The 15,744-nt window shown below is 37.1% G+C and overlaps 1 long non-coding RNA gene across 1 annotated transcript in view; it reads right to left on the bottom strand.

The window, feature by feature from the left end:
- Positions 1-309: 309 nt before the first annotated feature.
- Positions 310-15,744, bottom strand: part of LOC103661553 — a 190,075-nt gene continuing 174,640 nt past the window's right edge. The window contains exon 5 of the long non-coding RNA XR_005833678.1: positions 310-999. This is a non-coding gene — a long non-coding RNA (uncharacterized LOC103661553). The remainder of the gene's footprint in view (positions 1,000-15,744) is intronic.

Below are 15,744 nucleotides of genomic sequence, written 5' to 3'. Positions count from 1 at the left end.
AGCCCCATGTCTTATGACAGTTAAATATTTTCTTCCATTCAAATAGTCTTTTCTCACTACAATGGAAAATGCATAAAATATCTTTTGAGTCACTCTGAGCTTTAAATTCAGATAATAGACATAGATTTAAATCACGATGTATGACCTTAGAAAAGTAGCTAAATTTCTCAGATCCTAGGTTTTTGTTTGTAACACAGAGATAATCACACCACTTTTCAGGATTACTGTGAAAGCAAGAGGCAATACACGACAGCCATTTAATACATGGGAAGTATATTACCATAGCACTGACAGATACAGATTGTCAAGTATAAAAAGGAAAAGCAAGCAGACAATGAAAGCCCAGACACCCAGGACAGATATCCATGATAAGGGATAACTGGTAGTAGATCACCTTCAGAAATATTGAAGGAATTGATTTCCCTTAAGCAACTCAGTTGATAAAGTAAACTTTGAGTATACTTGCAAAATAAGAAAGATATCAGGTAATAACATAAAAACAAAAATAAAAACAAAACAAAACAAAAAAAGATAATCAGTTGACCCTGTACAATGAAAAAATGCAAAACCCAAACTATGAGAAGGTATTATGCTCTGAGGCATAGCAAACCAAATTAGTTCACATAGTGAAGGAGGAAATGAAGTTTGTGTCAGAACCCATCTGTCTGTCATATATAATGCAAGATCCACAAAAGTAGCTTACGTTAAACCAGACATAGTTCTCACCCTACGTTGTGGAGGAGTCATCTCTGTGACTCTAATTGTTGCAATGAAGCTCCAGGTTAAAGCATCACTCTAAAAACACTAGACTGAGGGGACATCCACTGGCTATTCCAGTCAAGAATCCCATGTGCAGTATGAAAACAAGCAGATAACACACCTTTGAGAAGATCCCTTTGGCCAGGTCTCCAGCCTTCTCGTGCTCTACATTCTCTAATGTCATTTCTCAGTCCAGTTAGTTGAGTTTCACAGCCTTTCCACAGTGGTTGCACTAAAGATCTAAGATGAAAGGGGGAAAAATTAGGTAGGGGAAAGTGGAAATGACAGCACAAATAGCAAAAGCACAATCTAAAATAGCCTGAGAGTGGATCTGCTGTACTACAAGCAGAAATCTCTATAAACATTTGCTTTCAAAAGTTGGATTCTTCTATTCTATAGGTCCCTATTTTCACACTGCATTGTAATGAAAAGGTAAATTTATGAAAATAAGACATATTCTTTCCTCGTTTGTTTTGTGTACATAAAATGTGCAGAATTTTAAAAATTCAGTTAATTAAGCTTGCAGTTGTTAGATTTACTTAAATGCTGCCTACTAATCTTAAGGTCTTTGGGGGGAAAACTGCATTCCCAGCTTTTTTGGAGAGACCCTTCAGAAAGGCTTCCATTCACCAAATATTACTACATATATCATAAACTGGTTTTGAAGACAGCTATTAGAATATAAAAAATATCATTGTGACTATATTTCTCATTTTGCCCTGTGCCATGGCGTTTTAATCTGCTACTAAACACTTGACCATCTAGTAGGCACTCAATGGATATTTGTTAAATAATAGGAAGAAACTGGGGGTGTCTGGTGGCTCGTCTGACTCTTGATTTTGGCTCAGGCCATGATCTCAGGGTCGTGAGATTGAGCCCCACATGGACTCCATGGATCCTGCTTAAGATTCTCTCCCGCTCCCTCCACCCACCTCCCTCCCCTGATGCTTGCCTCTGGAAAAAAATAGGAAGAAAGTGGTAAGGAGTTTTAAATGACATTTCATAATAATTAAGAACAAGGGCTTTCAGATCAAATGGACCTGATAATTTACTAATCTGTACCTTTGAGCAAGTTTTTTTTTTAATTTTTATTTATTTATTTGAGATAGAGCGAGCACAAGCAGGGGCAGGAGCAGAGGCAGAGGGAGCAGCAGACTCCCCACTGAGCAGGGAGCCTGATGTGGGGCTCGATCCCAGGACCCGGGGATCATGACCTGAGCTGAAGGCAAGACACTTAAGCCACTGAGCCACCCAGGCGCCCCACTGAGCAAGTTTTTAAACTTCTCAAAGCCTCAGATTTTTTCATTAAAAAAAGCGTCAATATGTAATTAACCATTGGCTAGTCATTTAGATTAATGAGTGAATTCATATAAAACTCTTAGCTCAGACTATACTCATGGCTAGTGCTAAAAATTGTTAGCTATTAACACTTTCATGCTTTATCTTAGGCAAATAATACAATTCTTTAATCTGCTAATATATATTAAGTCTTTTTGTCATAATATCGAGCCTTATGTCATTGCCAAACACCACACTTTTTGGAGACATGTGGGACTTATCAATAAACAGATGAGAAGAAAGTCTCAGAATTTGACTTATTCATGGTTTCATGGAAGATTATTGATAGCATGGAAGTGGATTTAACAGCAGAGGGCAGAGCACCGAGACCACGAGGGAGAGAATAATTCACTCCTAAGAGAAAAAAAAGGAAAGGTGTCTGTCATTTTCTGATGCTGAGCCTCATAATATCTCTGACAGGCACCCCTGAACAAGTACACATTACAGAACTCAGTCATCCCTAATAACAGTTACATGGGAAGAAGAAGAGGGACTTTTTTTTTTTCTTGAAAAGGAAGAAGACGGAAAGAGGAGAAAGAAGCAGAAAAATTCACTATACATAAAGCAGAGAAAATCAAGGTGGGTCTATGGGGAGCAGAGCAGTATAGTAGAGAGAGAATGGGCTTTATAACAGGATAAATCTAAATCTGGTTTTTCTAGCTCAGTTATCTGCTACCTAAGCTAAGTACCTATTGCTGTTTAACAATTTGTGCTTCTTTCCCTTCATCTTTGTAATAATAATAATTGTATAATTAAATTTAAAAAAAAGAAATAACTGTGTAATAAAAATTGTAATTATGTCATAGGGTTGTTGTGACGATATAATGAAACAACCACGTTGGTAAAGTGCCCAATCCATTTTCTGGTTTATGTAAGTACTTGAAAAAGATTTTTTGCACACTCTGCAGACAAGAAAGTTACAGAAATGCTTGCTAAAGCACTGTTTCTTGCACTCATTTATTCCATAAACATTCCTGGTAATTGTGGGAGATTGATTAACATTGCCTCAATTTAGCTAAGCTTGAACTACATTTCCCAGCATCCATCTTTCCTTCATGGGATTAGGTCAGACACTGACATGGAAGGTAGAAGTGAAGTCCTAGCTATCATCTGGTGCTGAAAAGGTTGGTGCAGCGCAGGGTGCTTTTGCAACTCCTGTCTGTTGGAACTGACTCCCTGGCTTCCTGGCTGGAGGGTGGCAGCAGCAACTCCTGGAGATCCTACTGCATCTCCTCCTCTAAGTTCTCTAACTCCTGGTTCAGGTGTGTGTTTAGCTCTGTGGCAAGGGGGTACTAGGTTCTGAGAAAACCTTCATCAAAATTGTGAACTTGGAGGTGATAAAGAACCTACAGAGGTTCCAGTTCATTCTTAAGGGTTCCAATTCAAACTCATAGGTTCCAGTTTGTATTTGTTTCCTTGACTTCACAACCATCTTTTCTTCCCAACTACCTGCATGTGGACATCAGGTTCCAGCACTAGACTCAGAAACTAGACATCACATAGACTATTTTTCTTATTTCCATTAATTGTGTAAGGTCAAGTTTTTGTGCTAAATACCTGCAAATATTATATATAGATATAGATATATAGATATATCCTCGTGGTTCTAATTTTACGAAAAGTAGACTATTAGTTCTTGACTGATACAGTGGGTTGTCTATGTGCCAGGAAGTATATTTTGGGCTAAGGAAACACAAAAGAATAAGGTACAGTCCCTACATTCACAAAAGTTCATAGTTCTTAAAGGAGAAGTCAGCCATCATTCATCATACAAGAAATTATAAAGTTTCTATAGATTTGTCTAATCTGGGAAGTTCATATAAATGGAATCATATAATGTGACCTTTTGTGTCTGTTTTTTTTCACTTAGTATGTTTTCTAGGTTCATCCACAGTGCAGTATGTCAGTATGTATGAGTACTTCACTCTTTTTTTACAGCTGAATAATATTCAATTGTATGGATATATCACATTTTGTTTACTCATTCATCCATTGATGGACATTTGGGTTGTTTCCACTTTTTGGAACTATATGGTTTCAAACTAGATCGTGATGGTTGCACAACACTGTGAATGTACAAATGCCACTGAATTATACACTTTAAAATAGTTAATTTTATATTATATGAATTCCATTTCAATAAACAGTTTTTTAAGATTATGAAGTTATAAAGTTGGTTTCTTTTAGTTAAAAACATTTACATGTATCTATAATTGTTCAGACTGAAATTAAAGACACTCCAGTTTATGGAGTTTATGCATACCAAACTGGTAAAATGTTCATTAAACTAGATATTTTCAGTGATAAGATCAGATGCTTTCCACATTTGACTACAATCTGCTTTGTATATTTTTCTTTGCTCTGCTATTTTGCGGCAAGCCTGTCATTGATTGGCTTCTTGACATGCACATAAAATCAATTAGCATTCAGTCTCTGAGAATAATTCTCTTAATAGGTTACTGCTTTCACCATTTAGCCAACAGAGAAACATTTCTTTCCACACCACCCCATACTTATTTAGGAAGGCATTTGGTAACACTTATCAGCCCGCACATGCCAGCAATTAGATGTCAATAGAATTTCTATGTTCAATCCTTTGTATACAAGAAACATTTTAGCCAAAATTTCCAGTCCTCTCACAATTTTCTGAATTCATCAGTTTTGTCCTTTTACTATAGGGTGATTTTAGAGACGTCAGATAAAGGCCCACCACATCTGCCTCCAAAATTCCCCTAAAAAGGGAAAGTATGAAAGTAGATACCAAGATTGAGAATATGCCAGTCCAGTTTTCTATTCCTCATGTTTCAGGAGGAAAAGCCATTATTTAACTCTTTTTATAAGTATAACTTCTCCTTCAATTGCTAACCCAGTTTTCTTTATTTTGTTTTACTTCTTTCTTACTCCAGAGATCTAATCTGAATGTCATTGTCTTGTAGAACTTTCTAACCCCACCTTCCTCCACTATCCTTTTCTTTCACTACACTACAGCCATACTGGCTTACATTTACGTTCTAGAACATGTAAAAACTCATCTCAGTCTCAAGACCTTTATAGTTGCTGCTCCTTCTTCTTGAGTATTCTTCCTCAACAATGTCATATAGCTGCCTTTTTCATCATTCAAGTCTCAGATCATTTGGTATCTTTTCAGAATTGGCTTCCCTAGCTCCAGCAAGTCTCTCAATCACACTCTATCCCCTTTTCCTGCTAATTTTTTATTTTCTACATCCCCTCACTAGGTCATATAATCCTTAACAGAGGGACTCTGCTTGTTTAGGTCACCGCTATTTACTCTGAGTTTTGAATAGTACTGGAATAGTAGTAGAGGCACAATTAATATCTTGGCTGACTGACTATAAACTAACAGACACCAATTATGTCAATAAATGTAAAATTGCAATGTAACTCATGGTAGTGCCACTCCTTGTAACACAGTATTCTAGAAAATTTCAAGTATGTGTGTATGCATGTACATATGTATGTATATATGTATATTAGTTAGGGTTTTTGGGGGGGAGAGTAGGTTGTAAGTTCAGTTTTAGTATTTAGATTTTGAAGTATCATTATTCCAAAAAGTAATATCAAGTAACTAACTTTGTAAATTAAACTGGATTTAAAAATTAGAGGTGTGGTCTAGAGAAAAATTCATGAGACATCTGCTCCTTGGTAGTTATTAAAGGTAGGCATGGATAAAATTATCCAGGAATACCAAGAGTAAGAAGAAGAGAAGAATGCAAATAAGAATGCATAATGCTAGAAAGGGTACAGAACAGGAGTAGCCAGTGAGGGAAAAGGGTAACCATGCAAATGTGGCACCCTGCAGAAGAGAGTTCTCATGGGGTGAATGTTTGTGTCCTCCAAAAATTCCTATGTTGAAATCCTAATCCCCAACATGATGGTATTTGGTGGTGAGGGGGTAATTAGGTTTGGATGAGGTCATGAGGGTAGAGCCTCCATGATAGGATTTGTGCCTCTATAAGAAGAGGAAGAAACACAAGAGGCTTCTTTCTCTTCTTGTTCCTACAAAGAGCAGATCATGTGAGTACACAGCAAGATGGTAGCCCTCTGAAAGCCCGGAAGTGGGTTCTCACCAGGAACGAAAGCTGCTGGCACCTTGATCTTGATATTCCAGCTTTCAGAAGTGTGAGAAAGTAAAGTTCTGTTGTTTAAAACATCCAGTCTATGGTATTTTGATATAGCAGCTGAGTTGACCTAGACAAGAGTGTTTCCAGGAGAGAATTGTACAGTGTGTGAGATGCTGCTGAAAGATACAAATTGAGGACTAAAAGGCATCCACTGAATTTGGTCACATGAAAACTGCTGATAAACTTTTTTAGAGTTGTTTTACTGAAGTCATGGGGTCAGAAGTCAGAATGAGGAGTGGGAGATGAGAACATAAGCTTTAGGAGTATACGTGACTCTCTGACATACACATACACACAAAATCGGTTTTTGCTATATGTGATCTTGGGCAAACCTCCTACATTCTCTGAACTTCATCTTTATTATCTTTAACTTGAGCAGCTCATACTTATCTTGAAGATATGTTGTAGTGATTAAGTGATAAGACATGGAAGGATATTTAAAACACTATGAACACTCAATAAATGCAGATTCCTTTCATTTCTCCCACGTGGAGGCTTTTAAAATAAATCTGTAGACCAGAATCAAACATATTGCCTTAACCAAGGACTATATGGGAGTTTTGTTATTGGTCCAGTAAAATACTATGCAAGAAGAGTAATTTCCATATATGTACAGAAATCGTGTGTGTGCACGTGTGTGCACATGTGTGTATACTAAAATGATTTGGTGATATGCCTTTCTACAACTACAGAACACTGTGAATTTATGTCCTATTTATATTTCATTCTAACCTTGAGATTTTTATTGGAGACTCTACTGCCTAACTGTAGATTGTAGATTGTGGACCCTACTGCCTATCCTTTGGTTCCCTATATATTATGCCTCCTACAGGAAACATTTTACATGTGTCTTTATGTAAAATTCTTAACGTGACTCTGAGCAGACTGCATTTCTCCACTGGTTGTAGTGAGCTTGAATCCTTCAAAATGTCCATGATCACCTAGAGTTTATACCACTTACCCATTCAGACATGCTATAGCCATTGCAAACTTTTACATGCTTGTTTCTTTAGGAATGCTAAGCACAAATGACTATATATTCTGTTGTTTCCAATATTTTGTTTTGACTACAAGTTATATCCTAAGCCCAATCAACCAGAGGCTCCAACATGGGACTGTGACTCTTTAGCAAGGGACATGAAGACATTTAGATTCTTTCATAGCAGCAGCAAGCAGCCACGGTGTCCCGCATGCGGCAGCAGTCCCAGACCAGCCTGTTTGGGCTAAAAGACCTTGGCTTCTCCCCTCTTGGCATAAAAATGCCTTGGTTCATATCCAGTCTTATGCCTGGTTCTTTATCTTCCCATTGATTCTGCAACCTCCTGCTATCCTTGCACATTTATATATATAAATTTTTCTTTTTCTTTTTCCCCTAACATCAGCCAGTTAGTTTTGTTACCTGTAATCAAAAACATTCCTAACAATTAGAGACGGAGGTCTTCATGTAACAGACCCAAATAAGAACCTAATAACCATGCTTAGTGACTGAGCTGGCGCTTCCTAACAGAATTATTTGTTGCTTTTGGCAGATTCAGAGGGGAAAAAAACAAAACAAAAAAACAACCCACTGCCTTACCAGAGCTTCTGATGCCAGTGATTATCACTCTGGGGGTATTCTCCAGGGAAAGAAAACACTGGGGGAAAAACAGCTTTGCAATTTAGACTGCCACTCCATTTAATAATGGGGAAATGGTATTACTTTACCGGTAATTAATTTTTAAAAAAATTTCATGTAAAATGTCAGCTGGACTCTGTTTATTGGAATGTATCAACACATGAGACAAACTTAGCCTTGTTCATTTACCCAAGACAGCTAACCTGAGGAATTTCAATTGAGCCTATTACAAACCTGGCTCTGACTTGTAAAAATGTCTATTATGAGTCAAGACTGAGCCGGACTATCTACGTATATACATATTTTCCTGCCTTTAATAACAGACACATACATATGAAAAAGTCGTTTATCCTTTGAGCACCAAGCATCAGAGTCCCTTTGAAATGTTAAAACTGGAGCCATTGGTCTGTTATCTACCGAGAGAAAAACAATACTGTGGCTTCAGGAGAAATGGATAGGAGGGGGTGAGATGGAAAGAAAAACACCAACAGGAATGATAAACTGGATTTTAATGACAAAGTCACTTTGCCAACTGTAACTTGGGTGCTGGGTAAGCTGATCTGACTTCATTAGGTGATAGCCAGCCTCCTGAAGCCATCATCAGCCTGGAAGAAAGCCATATGTGTTGGTCGCACAAATGGACATTGATTTTTCAATAAACTGGAACCCAAAGCCAACATCACTCCAGTGATATCTTTTCTCAGGAGAGAGGATTTCTCGCTCATGCCTGGCACCATGTCTCAGCTCTTATATTACAAGAATTACATGGGTGAAGCAGAGTAGAAAACATCAGCTCACTTAAGTCATGTGATAAATGAGGCAATTAAGTCAATTAGATGCACAGTTACTGAGTTATATCTGTTTTGCTTTGTAAAATATAATTTTAAATAGGATCATCTATCTTACCAGACTTGACAGCATTAGAATTCTGTGGGGCAGAAAAACTGTGATTCATTACTCTATGAAAACAGTGCCTTACTCTCTCAACTGGATAAAGTAACCTTGGTCTTTAAGTTGGAGGTTGTGATCCCTTAACTCTTTCTCTCTTAGCAGAACACATTTGTGCTTGTTGTTTGCCTACACTTTAAATGTGTGGCTTTTGTACTAGTCATCATTTGGATGGGGGATTAGTAGAACATTAATTTTTTCAATGCATGATTTATCATATGCATCTCTTTCTGGAGGAAGAGAGTATAGTTTTAGCAGATTTGCATTGCTCTGGCTGAATCATTTGAGTGGCTCTGTAATAAAAGGATGAGCCGTCACCTGGTTTGAGGGAAGAGCTCCAGGACCTTTAGTAGTTTAATTAAATACTGTTCGCCACCACCCCATCTCCTTGGTATGCAGAATTGTCATGGCAGAGAGGTATATGCACCTGCAGAGGAGCCAAGGAGCTTCTGGGAAAGGCAACCTAATAAGACCCTTTGCTTTGGAAGATCAGTACTCCTAGAGCCTCCAGTGAATTGTGACATTCTTATCTAAGGTGTGCGGGCAGATCAGGGCACTGAGAGCCACCAGGGAAAACTAATGAAGGTAATACTGTACTGGTAACCACTGCTAGATTGGAGGTTTATCAAAAAATTGCTCATGAGTCAAGTTATGTTTCCTTTGCCCTCCACAAATTGTATTTTCCTTGTTTCAGTGAACCAACTAAAATTAGTGAACTACTTAAAAGTTAGGACATTTCACATATAAATATGGATTACTTTGGCCAGAGTACATGCTCTGCAGTTTGCTTTCAAAGTCTACCACTAAGATATATATTTCTACTCTCTTTGCTTCATTCATTTCTTTTACTTTCTGGAACCCAGCAGGCAGTTGAGTTTTTCACCTTTTGACTAAATGGCTGTGGGAGAGGTTCTGATTCTGTCACACAATGGGGCTTGAGAATGGAAGCTCCTTTTAACCCAACCACCTGGGGGTATAGATGAGAAACTATGGCTGAATAGGTGAAGAGAAACTGAGTTGTAAGCCTTGGGAGCAGTCCTGGCTGAAACTGAGCATGTGAGCTGTGATCTCACACGTTAAGGGGTGGAGATCCAGCAAGAACAGCAGGAGAGGACAAGGACATTAAACATTGATTTTTTTTTCAAGATTTATTTATTTATTTGAGAGAGAGAGAGCGAGTGAGTGCGCGTTGGCGGAGGGGCAGAGGGAAAGGAAGACAGAGAATCGCCAGCACACTCCCCGCTGAACGTGGAGCTTGACTCGGGGCTCGATCTCAGGACCCTGAGATCATGACCTGAGACAAAGTCAAGAGCCAGAGGCTCAACTGACTGAGCCACCCAAGTGCCCCATCAAACATGGATTTTTAAAGACAGAATTAATTGTTGGTTAAAGAATTTGTAAATCTTAAATTAGAAAAAAAAATTGTCAAATTGACCTTGGAAAGATTGAACCAAGTTAAATACTGACCAACAGTTCAGAAGAGCACTAGTTTGCATACTAGTCTTTTAAATTTTGCTAATCTAATGGGGGAAATTAGCCAATTTGAATTTTGTTAGTGAGTTTAAGCATATTTTCAGATGTCTGCTGGCCATTTTTTTTTTTAAATAACTGCCAGTTTGTAACTATTGTTTATTTTTCTTATTAGGCTATTTGCCTTTCCTTATTGAACTATAAGAATCCCCTGATGGTTCTTTCTCTGTCATATTTGTTGCAAACATTTTCTTCCAGTTTGTTACTTTAAATTTGGCTATTGTATCTCATTGTCCAGAAATTGTTCATTTTTATTTATAAGATAAAAGCCATTAATTTTTTTTATGGGTTTGGAGTTTAATGCCTTTCATAGATCCCCTCAGCTTCATGATTGTCAAAATAACCTCTTGCACATTCCTTTAAGAAGTCTGTAGGTTTTTGTAATTGCACTTATTTAATTACCCAAAAGTTATTTTTATATTTGCTGTGAGGTAGAGATTTAATTTTTTAAAAAAACAAATGGATAGCTGATTACTTAATGTCATTTTCTCATTATTAGAAATTCTAATTGTGTCTTAAATTAACAGGTGTCTTTTGCCTTTTGGTTCATTTTGAGATTCTGGTAAGGCAACTTCCTTCTTGGAGATATAGGATTGATGATTATTCACCATCTTTCTCTCTAGATTACTCAAAAAGTGACAATAGGCACTTAGAATCCAATAAGGATGAAAATGTACAGCATGAGGTTTACATTGGCTGAGTTGTGTCCAATAATCTCCCCAAAATAAGAACTTCCTATATATTGTGTAAGAGGATATAGTTTGGCTTGGAGTCAAAATGAAGCTTTCTATTTCTTCCCTACCAGTCTAGTTCTTAGGATCTAACTGTGGGGAAGGTGAGATCTGTGAAGCAATTATTCAAACAATTCAAGGAAGAGAATGCAAACATCCTAAACCCAATTTTCTTGGGAGTATTTACTCCAATAATATTTCCTTCCAAGGAGGAGCAGAAATTCTTTCTTCTTTAAGAAAAAAATAAAAAACAAAGGAATGACCATCCTTCCCAACTTACACTCTCATTGTTTATCTCTCTTTCTCAACTTTTCCTTTTAGGATATCCTTGCATGTTTTCTCTTTCAGACGAATTTTAAAAGACACTTGTAAATATCATTTAAAAAATCTTGTTGGGATTTTAGTTCATATTGCATTTAATTTACATATTTATTTACACTATTGAGTTATCTTATCCTGAGACTTCTTTACTCAGGCTTTATTATGTGTACTTGAGTAAAAATCACATAATTTCCCCTAGAAATGTCTTATGCACTCTGCTAAGTTGACTCATGAATATTTTAATAATTTTTATTCTCATTGAGTTGGATCTTTCATTTTTCTAATTAGTTTTTCACCTGTATATAGAAAAGAGATTGGGGCACCTGGGTGGCTCAGCCAGTTAAGCATCTGCCTTCAGCCCAGGTCATGATCCCAGGGTCCTGGGATTAAGCCCTGCATCAGGCTCCTTGCTCAGCAGGGAGCCTGCTTCTCCCACTCCCTCTGCCTGCTGCTCCCCCTGCTGTGCTCTCTCTCTCTCTTTGTCAAATAAATAAAATCTTTTTTAAAAAGAGAGAGATTGATTTTTATATGTTGACATTGTATCAACCCATTTTACTAACATTATCATTCTGTTCCTTCTCTTTTGCAATTCTATTGTTTATAAATAATAAAAGTTTGAGTCCCTTGTTTCAATTCTTCTAACTCATTTTCTTTTCTTGCTTTGTTACATTGGTTAGGACTCCTTGTTCTAGTAGTCATGATAGCTTTAAGCATCCTTATTTTGGTCAAGACTGCAGTGGGAATGCTTCTAACCCTTCATCTTTGTGATATTTGCTAAGTTTTTCTGACAGATTTCTAAAAAAAACTAAACTAAGGAAGAACATATTTATTCCCAGTTTGATTTTATTAAGAATGGTATTGATTCGGGGCACCTGGGTGGCACAGCGGTTAAGCGTCTGCCTTCGGCTCAGGGCGTGATCCCGGCATTGTGGGATCGAGCCCCACATCAGGCTCTTCTGCTATGAGCCTGCTTCTTCCTCTCCCACTCCCCCTGCTTGTGTTCCCTCTCTCGCTGGCTGTCTCTCTCTGTTGAATAAATAAATAAAATCTTTAAAAAAAAAAAAAAGAATGGTATTGATTCATGAGAAATGCCCTTTGTAATAAGATAACTGTATAAGGTTCTCTAAATCTGTTAATCCGGTTGAATTATGTAAGTAGATTTCCAAGTGCTAAAATATTATTACACTTCTAGAATAATCATGTTTGGTCATTTATATAATTCTCTAAAAATCACTTGGTTTCATCTGTGACTATTTAAATCAAGATATTTTTATTTATGTTTATAAATGAGATTATTCTATAGCTATCCTATTTTTGGTATTCTTTTATTTTATGAGGTTTTTTTCAGGGTTATGCAGCTGAATTAAATAAGTTTTGAAGTTTTCAACATTTTAATGCTTTAGAAAGATTATTTAACAGAGTAATTTTCTTTTCTCTAAAAGTTAAACAGAATTTGGGTCACATGGGTGGCTCAGTTGGTTGAGCATCTGACTCTTGGTTTTGGCACAGGTCATGATCTCAGGGCCGTGAGATCGAGCCCCACACCCAGCTCTGGGCTCAGTGCAGACTCTGCTTGGGATTCTCTCTCTCCCTCTCCTTTTGCCCCTCCCCCACTCATGCATGCACGCACACGCATGCTCTCTCTCTCTAATAAAAAAATAAAAAATAGGGGCGCCTGGCTGGCGCAGTCGTTAAGCATCTGCCTTCAGCTCAGGGCGTGATCCTGGCATTCTGGGATCGAGCCCCACATCAGGTTCCTTTGCCAGGAGCCTGCTTCTTCCTCTCCCACTCCCCCTGCTTGTGTTCCCTCTCTCGCTGGCTGTCTCTCTCTGTCAAATAAATAAATAAAATCTTTAAAAAAAAATAAATCTATAAAAAAAGTTAAACAGAATTGGCCTATAAATCATTTTGAGTTCCTCTCTTTCATAGGGATAGATTTTTAATATGGTTATTGATGTATTCAGTTTTTACCTCTTCTCAAGTCATTTAAAGTAATTTATACTTTCCTACTCATTCATTTTCTTTGTTTTTACTATATATCTTTTTTGAGAAAAAAGTTATTCATAGCATTCTGTCAAGATTTCTTCACATTCCATATCTGTAGCTGTGTTTTTCCTTCTTTCACATTGTTTTATCTTCTTTTTTTCTTTAATATACTTGTCAAAGAAAACAAAAGACTAACTTCTCATTTTACTGATTAAATCTATTATGTACTCTATTTTATTAATGCCCATTTATCTCTTTATTGAGTCCTGCTCTTGTTTCAGCAGAAGTTGGTCCTTGCTGTGTGCTTTACTGGAAGTTTTTGAGAGCCATGTTAGAGCACTGTGAGATTATTTATGTGAGAGTCTGTCAGTTTCTATGCGTTTCTAAGCAATCACTGAAATTAAGGAAAAGAAAAATTTAATTATAAACCACATTATCACTTGGTGGATAGGCTTTTGAAATGTTCTAGTCTAAATCTATTAATTTTTTCATTTATTTATCAAATATTATCTTTGAATGAAAAATATTCAATGCCAACTATGTAGTGCATGCTGTGCTATGTGCTGAGGACAAGCAATTAACCAAATACACATGGTTCTTATTCTCACAGGGCTTACAATCTGGTAGAAGAGAGAGACATTAAACAGATAAACATACATAGGTAATTTTTAATTGTCCTATCTACTTTGAAGAAAGAAATAGGGTGCTATGAAAAAGAATAATTTAGATGGAAAAATCAGAGAAAAAGCTCTCTGAGGAAGTGACATTTAAGTTAAGATAAAAATGATGATAGATTTTAGGTAGGCCAAGAGTGAAGGCAGGGCAGTGGGGATGAAAGGAGGAGCATATGCAGAAGCTTTGAGATAAGAAAGATCCTGGCTTGATAAAAGTTAGAAGATGACAAGTTGAGATTACAGCAAATTAGGCAGTGGAGAAGAAACAAAGCTGAGGTGTAGACAAAGACCTGAGCATAATGGGCCTGTAGCCACGAACAGAAATTTGGGATTTGATTCTAAATAAAATGAGGAATCATTGAAATGTTTTAATCTGGGGAGTGACATAATTGAATCCACATTTCCAAAAGACCCAGATGGTTTCAGGGCAGAGAACAAATTGGAGAGGAGCAAGAAGAGTAGTTTGAAATTTTTGACATATATCATGCAAGAAATAATGGTGGCTTTGGCTACAGTGGTAGAGATGGCAAATGTACATTGATATGATTCATCTTACAAGATGAAATCAATATGACTAGGTAATAATTTTTTTTATTGTGGTAAGATACACACAACATAAAATTTACCATTTTAACCATTTTAAGTGTGTAATTCAATGTCATTTAGTACAATTAAAAACGTTTGCAATCATCACCACTATCTAGTTCCAAAACATTTTCATCACCCTAAAAGAAAGACTCATACCCATTAAGCAGTCACTTCTCTTTATTGGCTGAACTGTGACCACACCCCACCCCCCAAAATTCATAAGCTGGAAGTCCTAACTCCAAGTATCTCAGAATATGACTGTATTTGGAGATAGGGCCTATAAAGAGGAAATTAAGGTAAAATGAGGTCATATAGGTGGGCGATAACCAATTTGACTTGTTTCCTTTTAAGAAGAGTAGATTAGGACATAGACATACACAGAGGAGAAACCATATGAAGAGGGAGAAGACATCCATCCACAAGTGAAGGAGACAGAACTCAGGAGAAATCAGCCCTGCCAACAGCTTGATCTCAGACTTCTAGCCTCCAGAACTGTGAAAAAATAGGTTTCTGCCATCCAGTATAAGCCATCCAGTCTGTGGTTCTTTGCTATGGCAGCCTAAGCAAACTAATTAACTCTCCATCCCTTCCTCTCCCCAGCTCATGGTAACAACTTATTTGCTTTCTGTTTCTATGGATTTGCCTATTTTGGATACTTCCTATAAAGGGAATGATATAATATGTGCCCTTTTATGTCCAGCTTCTTTAACTTAGCATGTTTTCAAAGTTCATCCATGTTGTAGCATGTATCAGTTTGTTCTTTTTTAAATGTCTAATATTTCATTGCATACATACATTACTTTTTATTTATTCATTAGTTGATTGTTGGTGACGACTTTGATGTAAAAAAAAACTTTGATTTAAGGAATGAAGGAGAAGAATGTGTCAAGATGACTTCTAGATTTCTAGCTGGAGAACTTGAGAGAATGGATGCCATTTATTGATATGGGAATTAATGGAAGAATCTATCAGAAGGGAGATTTGGCAAGATTATGTCTACAAGGGTTTAATGACTAGTCTCGCGGCCTTGGCAGATCTGTGTCCTCCCATTCCATTCCCTCTCTCTTCCTCTAACAAATCAGCATGGGTGAGGTAATCCATACCATTTCAGT

This window comes from Ursus maritimus, unplaced genomic scaffold, assembly GCF_017311325.1.
Source record: "Ursus maritimus isolate PB19 unplaced genomic scaffold, ASM1731132v1 scaffold_9, whole genome shotgun sequence".
Classification (NCBI taxonomy): Eukaryota; Metazoa; Chordata; class Mammalia; order Carnivora; family Ursidae; genus Ursus; species Ursus maritimus.
The sequence above is the reverse complement of the archived record's forward strand: the minus strand, read 5'-3'. Positions and strand labels throughout refer to the sequence as shown.